The sequence below is a fragment of the Protomyctophum parallelum genome (genome assembly GCF_964188405.1).
Source record: "Protomyctophum parallelum genome assembly, chromosome: 10".
In the NCBI taxonomy this organism is placed as follows: Eukaryota; Metazoa; Chordata; class Actinopteri; order Myctophiformes; family Myctophidae; genus Protomyctophum; species Protomyctophum parallelum.
Genome location: NC_139704.1, coordinates 40,467,951 through 40,476,631, shown reverse-complemented (window position 1 = coordinate 40,476,631; position 8,681 = coordinate 40,467,951). Strand labels below are relative to the sequence as shown.

Genomic DNA, 8,681 nt, shown 5'->3' with positions numbered 1-8,681 from the left:
TTTCACGCAAGTGTGTAGCTCCATACTGACATCAATACCTGTCAGCGTTGTACAATGCACTAACGTGTACAGTGTGCAACACAGAGACACACTAACAGTTAATGACACCAGCGTTCTCTCCCCACCTTCACATGCAAAAAAAATCAACTGACCCACAAGTTATGTCCTATTTGCGTCTCTTATCATCTATCTATTCCTTTACGTGTTTCACCTAAATCAAACTGAATGGACACAGAGACATGCTAACAGTAGCCTACATGCAACACAACACACAGGCACAGGTCACACATACTACAATACTTTGTTATGTACAATGTTTCAGTAGACAAATGGCCTTCTTCGGGATAAAAGGGAATATTCTGTTAAACGTCAAAGAGAATAAATAAGAACCATAAGTGCTACACAGCCTTGGGCTTTCATCAGCAAAGATACTGTATATATGTTTCAAGGCCAGTGCATTTGAGTTGCACATATTTCATGTGAGCGGTGCCCACATATTTCATTTACTAGAGCGGTGCCCGTTGGAGCCTCTACAGTGGTGCCCGTTGGGCACTGGCTTACTTGGAACGATGCAAGTTGGAAATTAATGCCCCACCCAGATATTATGTCTGTGTCCCGTTTATGCCCACCTATGGAGTTCTTTGTCAGGCATGCCCAAATATGGAGTCTATGCAGACGTCAGAATGCTTTCAGAACAGGCCAGCTCCATATATGGACATTGGGCAAGGGCCTGTCCAGAGCCTGGGCAGAGGCCTTAATAGAGCGGTTCTGGACAACCGTGGGTCCGACCGACTCGACACCGGGCACTGCACTAGTCGGTGGGGCGAACGGTTCTCGAGTTACGAGGATTACACACACGCACGCACACACACAAACTGGACGCACAGGTGACTTGTGGTTCATGTAATCAATTCTCAACAGATCCCCAAACCTGTTGTTTTGGGGAGCGCTGGTTTCATTCCATTAAACCTCCTCTTCAGTATTGCCTAGTGAGGCTCACCCTAGCCGAGAAAAGCTGATATACAAGCTCACATCGCGTCACTGATGAGACCGTTAAAGCTAGTCTCGGCCGTTCTCTGCGCGTGCGAAACCTTCGCAGGATGTAGCATAAATTAGGCCTTGATGGGCTGCAGCTGCACGTGCACGAGCAGGCTCTATGCTGTCGTGATCATAGAGCGCTCCGTCTCTGGTCTTATGACATCAACTGGTGTGGTTTTGAGGACAACTGTTTTGAATTGCTATTATTGTTCACACACACAACAGCAACCAGAAATCAGTCCTAAGCCTTATTCCTCCACACTGGGAGAAAAACAGCATCTGAAAGTTTGATGATGCAGTGACCACTTTTCCATTGCATCTTACTTGTGCTCATCGGTGTGACGTTGTCTGTTAAGGCATCTAATCATAATCTAAATAGAGACATAATACATTTTAATAGCGTGCCATACATGTTTTTTTAAAGGTTTTTAAGGTTTGGTAAACTGTCTTTTTTTCTTTTTTGGCTTTCACCTTTATTTTATATATTTTATGGAGGGACAGACAGTAGGCTGACAGGAAATGGGGAGAGAGATGGGGGGGAAGACATGCAGTAAAGGCCGTCGGGATCGGGAGTCGAACCCGCGGCACACTGTCAGACTGCCAGCCAAGGTGCCTGGACCACTGAGCCATGGCCCAGGCCAAACTGTCTCAATTTTTATTAAAAAATACGTATCCAATCCAATCTACAAGCTTACAACAAGTTGCATTGCGACATGTTTGTCATCACTCACGAACTATACACAACACCCCTTTTCTCCTCCTCCTCTGCCTGACAGTGCCAACCACCAATTATTTGGAGGGAAAAGACATATCCCCATTTTATGGATACGTGTCAGGGTTGAAGTCACGACTACCTAGTCGTTACGTCATTTCCTCCTTTTATAAGGCCTCGTGCCAGAATTATTATTTGACGGATTAAAGTTTTTCTACTGTGTTCGTGTAAGATAATATCTAAACCAAAGTAGTTGTTTATCTTCTTCATTACTTAACCCGAAACCCAATCTATTCGGTAAGCCGAATAGATAGAAGTTAGGAGTTACATCTGGTCAGCAATTCTGCTCTTGTGACCGCGGATCATCCTCAACCCTCACAATATGTATGTATCTAATATATTTACACTCAGGGTGTACAATTTTGGGTGTATACCATGTTGATAAATAAGGGCCTAAGTGCTTGTGGACATTGTGGTCAGCTACAGGTATAGTGGCTGTGTACTGTATGTGATGTGTGCACACATGCTTACATCGTGTGCACATGTGAATGTCACATGCAAAAATTGTCCAAAGATTGAAATTCACATGTCAAAAATGGTCAAAAACCCTTGTTGGGGATGAGACACACCAAACAAATTTAACCCATAATATATAGCATCATACGTTTTTCTGAAAACTCTTAGGATTTAGAAAATTGGTTTAGAACAGTGGTTCTCAAAAATAGCAGATCTACAAGGCGCTCACAGCACTTCATTTGTAGAATGATCTTAATGGGTTACGGTAGACTTGTAAGTCACAGGCATCAACACTTATGAATAATTACTGTTAACACCTTCAACTACTTCAGTCACCAGACGGGGTGGAAGCCTTAGCTTCATCTGTGAATTTAGCAGGAAATCTGTCTCTGAGTCTTATAACTGAGGTCTGAAACCCCCAAGAGATTAACTCCTTTACTGCGACTGCACTATAACATTCCTCAGTGTTCATTTGACTATGAGAGAGTACATAAATGGATGGATCAATTCAATGGTAGGATTTTCATTGTGCACTACAAGTCTGAGAGTCCACACTAACACTATAAGCCAAAGGGTGGGTGGGTTTGTCGGGGTCACTGACAGAGAGACGCCTTGCAGGACTCATGAGGATTACCTAACGCAGGTTAAGAAGCCTGCGTCGCCTCTGAGGTCATGCCAAATCCACAACACGGCATTTGAGGCAACAGCCTCGCCTGAGAATAATGAACTCACTGACATAAAAAAAAAGGTAATTGGGTGCGGTTGGTGACTGAAAAGTAGTCATGGAAAGCACAACATTGTCTGGTTTAATGTCTGGCCCTAATGCCAAAGTAGATTACAACAGCAAAGGGCTGCAACTGTGATGCAAACCGCAATCAAATACGAGGCTACTCTGCGCGCCGCGTCCATCTGTTATATCACAGCAGCTCTCCTTCTACGATTGCGCTCCGTCTCAGACATGGTCTTTTGAGTGCGTTTGAAGCCCAATGGGAGCGGAGGGCGTTTTACTGGTTTCATTGAGTAGGTTTGGTTACGACGTGTAACCAGAGCCCACAAACTGGGCACGGGGTAAAAAAGCCTCATTCATGAAAGAGCGCGTGAGAGAGAGAAGGAGCCTACTGTATAATTTGACCTCTGAAATCCACCATCCCATCTGCCTCCTGTGATCTAGCCTACATGGTGAACATGCTGCCAACTGACTGTGTGGTGCTGCTAGCAAAGCTCTGGGAAGAAATTAAAACAAAATGGAATGAGAGGAGGGACGGAAAGGGAGAAAGTGAGAGAGTGGGGGGGGGGGGGGGGGGGGGGGGTTGGGGGGGTAAAGAAAGGCATAGTGAATAAGGAAAGAGAGATGGCATTTCCGCAGGTGGACAACAGATGTTGGGTGTTTTAGGGAGAGTGCTTTGCATGTACACCCCCAGTCTGTCCAACCCTCTCTCTCAAACACACTCTCCTCCACTCTCTGTCACCTGTGCCAACTGGCCTGATTACAGAGGAAGGCAGAACTGGAACGAGTCTCTGTGTGTGTGTGTGTGTGTGTGTGTGTGTGTGTGTGTGTGTGTGTGTGTGTGTGTGTGTGTGTGTGTGTGTGTGTGTGTGTGTGTGTGTGTGTGTGTGTGTGTGTGTGTGTGTGTGTGTGTGTGTGTGTGTGTGTGTGTGTGTGTGTGTGTGTGTGTGTGTTTTGGGGGAGGGGGGATTTGGCAGTACAAATTGCCAAATTTACAAAATGAATGCAGAACAAACGGAACATAAAATGCACATGTACATGAACGTTTGCATGCATACACAGTTACACACACAAACACACACACACTCACACACACACACATGGATCTATTCCAGCTGAATCGAGGATGCTTCAGCACAGACGGCCATAAATGCAATTACCTGAAGCAACACGCACGCACGCACACGCGCACACGCACACACACACACACACACACACACACAAAAATGCCCACTCACACATGTACGTGCACAAAGAGCCCTTAGTTAACTAATCAGCATTGCAGAAAGCTTTGACACAAGTCCAGTCATTCAGTCAATGCAAAAATATTAGATCATTGTCTACAGCTGAGAAGAAAACAACATGATCCCTAGATTCCCTACAGTGTCCCCATGAAACACAATCCTGCAGTCTACGTGTAGCCTATATGATGTTAAACACCACTGATGTGCCTATTGAGGAATGTGAACTGACTCGGCTTAGTTAGAAATGAGAATAATAAGAGACTCCAAAACGTCTTACAATCATTTGATAAACAAGCTAGTAGAGAAGTGCCATCCTCTTCAGCAGAGAACATGGTAGCGCGCGCACACACACACACACACACACACACACACACACACACACACACACACACACACACACACACACACACACACACAAACACACAAACACACACAAACAAGAATGTGGTTAGCGTTGCCACTTCCTTCTTAATTTAATACCCATGAAGTTTTCATTTTCTCAAAATGAATAATTCAGGTTGACTCCTTGCTTGGCACAGAGATAGAGGAGTGAAAACAGCAGAATGGAGGAAAAGGGGAGAAGAGAAGAGAGAAGGGTTGTACGTGTGTGTGTGTGTGTGTGTGTGTGTGTGTGTGTGTGTGTGTGTGTGTGTGTGTGTGTGTGTGTGTGTGTGTGTGTGTGTGTGTGTGTGTGTGTGTGTGTGTGTGTGTGTGTGTGTGTGTGTGGGTGTGCGTGTGGGTGTGCGTGTGTGTGTGTGTGTGTGTGTGTGTGTGTGTGTGTGTGTGTGTGTGTGTTTGGGGGGGGGAGTAGACCATTACAGAGAGGACTTACAGTGTACTTTAATGATAATGATTATGATAATATTCATAATAATGAATATGTTTATACAGCACTTTTCCAAACAAGGTTACAAAGTGCTTTACAGGTACAAGAGCAGCATAATAACACTACAGGTAAATACAGCATACAACAAATAAACGGGTATGACTTTAGGGGAGACTGGGTCAGAACTTTCTGTTTCCCAGGACGCTCGCTTTCATTTGACTTTCCCCACTATGGGACCTGTCTGTCTGTCCCTTGTGCCACCACTATGGGACCTGTCTGTCTGTCCCTTGTGCCATGTGACCTGGCAGTAAAGGGAGATCAATACCACTGATTTATGAAGTGGTTTCCTCCCGACAGCATGTTATGCTGAGTTACAATCAGAGCATTATCATATAAGTATGTTTATAATGCAGTATAGACCGTCACCGTATATATTACCGTCAGGTGAAGTATTTTTCTCACTCATAAAGGAGTTTATAGTACCTCAAACTTGGCTCTGTTTGCCCTCATTTAGCATTCCATGACATTAATTATGCCAATATGCCACGCCTGTAGAATTAAGCCCTCATTAATATGCCAAAATATGACACACCCCTAGAATCAACATTCTGAAATTTCCACAGCCCTGCAAGAATGTCTCGAGACGAGAACTCTCTACAGTCTACACTAGGGCATTCACTTCTAGTCATTTTTGAGTGGTGCAACCACTCCTACAACCAGCTTGCAATGTCCTCGTACCTGTTTGTGTGTCTGTGTAAGCACGAGTATGTGTGTCTGTGTAAGCACGAGTATGTGACTTAATAATAGCAGTAGGGGGCGCCAGAAACAGTGAGAGGGGTAGTGACTCTAATGAGAGAGAGTGAGAGAGAGAGAGAGAGAGAGAGAGAGAGAGAGGGGGGGGGGGGGGGGGAACTGCACCACTCAGTTCACACGTGTGTGATTTTTACTAGTTGCCTAGTTTACTTGTCGACTAGTTGTTTAATCTTGAGGCCTACAAAATCGTGAAAATAAATAAATAAAAATAAATAAACTAGTACCAACAAGGTTGACTAGTGGATTTACTAGCCGACTAGTCGATTAGTTGCTTAATGCCCTAGTCTACACTGATTCCAATCACATCTTCAACTGTACAAAAATGTTTTCACTTTGAGCCCATTTGTTTCATATATTGTGAATTTCAAAGTAATACATTTATTGCAATGTAAAATGTTCACTATAACACAATGTAGGCAATTATAGAAGTGTGCGCTTCTGTGCAAACATTAAGCACAGAATAAACAGCCTGATGTGATGAGAAGATACAGTATAAGGTGAAGGATTAAACAACAAACAGACATTTCTCAACAGGGGGGCCACAACAAGATGCTATATGGCTCTTTGGGGGTTCCTGTCATGGAAAGGTGAACATATACTGTACATACATTAAAGTTTTTCTGATTTTTAGCTGCGGTTTTCAGCAGTTTTTTCAGAAAAACGCGTCATGTCTGAAAGGACCGTAAGTGTCTGAATCTCTTAAGAAGCATGCCACGGTGCCTTCAGTTTGACAGGCAAAAGAAACTGCACCAACTCAATGCTTATGAGAGAGACATTCCCGCTCTTCCTGAAGCGGGAATTACTACTATACTGTTGTTAACATTAGCCAGTACTATGTTATAGTAGAGCTGTTTTAGTATAATTCTTTCTTACAAACAAAAACATACAGTACTGTACAAACAAATAACATGCAGTACAACACAGACTGCCAACAAATAGCACACTGGCCATTAAGGTTGGGCGATATGCCAATTTTTTTCAACCGCCCATCGTCTGACCAAGAATCGGCGATTGACGATGTATTCGTGTCATAAAAGTAAAGTGAGAACAGCTCAGATCTACAAGCTCTTAAGCTGCCTGTTTTTGCAGCTCCGTTCGCTAGGCGTTGAGAGCTTGTAGATCAGTCTGTTTCTGCTGCGCAGCCAGGGTAACTTGCTCCCTTGCCTCCGCGCACCGGTCTGTCGGAGGCTCGAAGCGGAGCCCACAAGCTCCTGCGGCCGGGCTGATCCACAGGCTCTCAAGGCATTGCGTCCTGCCTGTTTTTGCAGTGCCGTTCGCTACGCGTTGAGAGCTTGTAGATCTGTCCATTTTTGCAGCGCTGGTGTCGGGGTTCGTTCACGTTGATGATCCCCGAGCCTATACAGTGGAGAAGTCTTGAGCACAGGCTCAGAGGGGCGCTAACTCTAAGCTAAGCGCTAAGCTAACGTTGCCCGAGCCTATACAGTATAGGCTCGGGGATCGTTAGCTTAGCTTAGCGTGTAGCTACTGTTTCAACACACTGAACTAACTTCATCTATACTAACACTACCAGCCTGTTTTTTATTTTTTTCCCCCGACTTCACGGGTGGCGCATTGGGATTGTGATGAGACACGAGACAGCAGTGTGCATTCTGTTGTGACTGTATATTATTAAACTGCATGGGTCTGGACTCCGGAGCTTAAACAACATGTAGGCTACAGCCTCCCTCGGCTCTTACGGCTGCCGTTAGTGCCGTTCCCCGATGCTGCTGAGTGCGGGGAGTCGGACTGTGGGAGCATACCATTATAACGGGAGGAGGGGATTTCCACCCGGCCGCTTGCTGGCCCAAATTGATTCACATGCTGCTCACACTTTACAGGTTAATTGGGCTAAATCGTCCCGAAAAATCGCCTAATAAAAATATTCGGCGATTGGATTCGTATATTCGCGATTGACGATGTATTCGTATCGTCACCCAACCCTACTGGCCATGACATGCTGTAGAAGACACAATAACATAAAACCAGCAAGGAAGGGCAGAAGAGAGAAAAAGAGAGAGATATTGAGGGCTATTCAAGACACGGGTTAGTGGGTGAAGGATTCCCAATAATGTCAGTACAGCATGTTGCTCAGCAGAGCGCACCTAATTCTTACCTCTGATAGCATGTATTATTAAACATTATCATACAGCTTTGTTGAAAGCTCAATTGTGATTCGTCAATCGAGGCATTTGCTGCCCGCTCGATAGCAGAGTGCTGTCCTCAGTAACAGAGATCTGTTCGGCCTCTGTTTATTTTGCTATGGAGGTGTATGCTTGTAAGCAAATAAAATTTGACAGAATGAATATTTAATGTAAAATGATAGATTTCTATTGTAAGTAGCCTTGTAATAACCAATCAACACACAAACACGAATTAACCATTAAATGCTGAAGCTACTGCATACTACCTAGCATCCTTATTTTGACCATGTAATTTTAGACTAACATTTTCAAGAAAAATGACAAAAATAGCAAATCTACAAGCTCAAACACGTTGATTGAGCAAGAAATGGTGATGAATACAAATACAAATGACCCTGGGAAAAGGAGACGAGTGACTGTGCATCCATCGCATGTATGATAAAATCATGATCTCTGCTAATCTCTGCATTCATTTATTCCCCTAGGATTATGTGGACACAGAGAACTGCATAGATTGGATGTCTAAAGCCCCCCCACCCCCACCTTCCTACCCCCCCCCCCTCACGCTCACAGATGGCATTAGGAGAGTTAACTCCTCCCATCAAATCCCATCACCCCATCCCCCCCCCCCCCCAAACCAACTCAGTCTCGCTTGTACCATTTC

At 44.5% G+C, this 8,681-nt stretch overlaps 1 protein-coding gene across 1 annotated transcript in view; it reads right to left on the bottom strand.

Annotated features, from left to right (window-relative positions):
• LOC310866130 (C-terminal-binding protein 2-like) overlaps nt 1-8,681 on the bottom strand; it is a 100,971-nt gene that overhangs the window by 35,021 nt on the left and 57,269 nt on the right. The window lies entirely within an intron of this gene.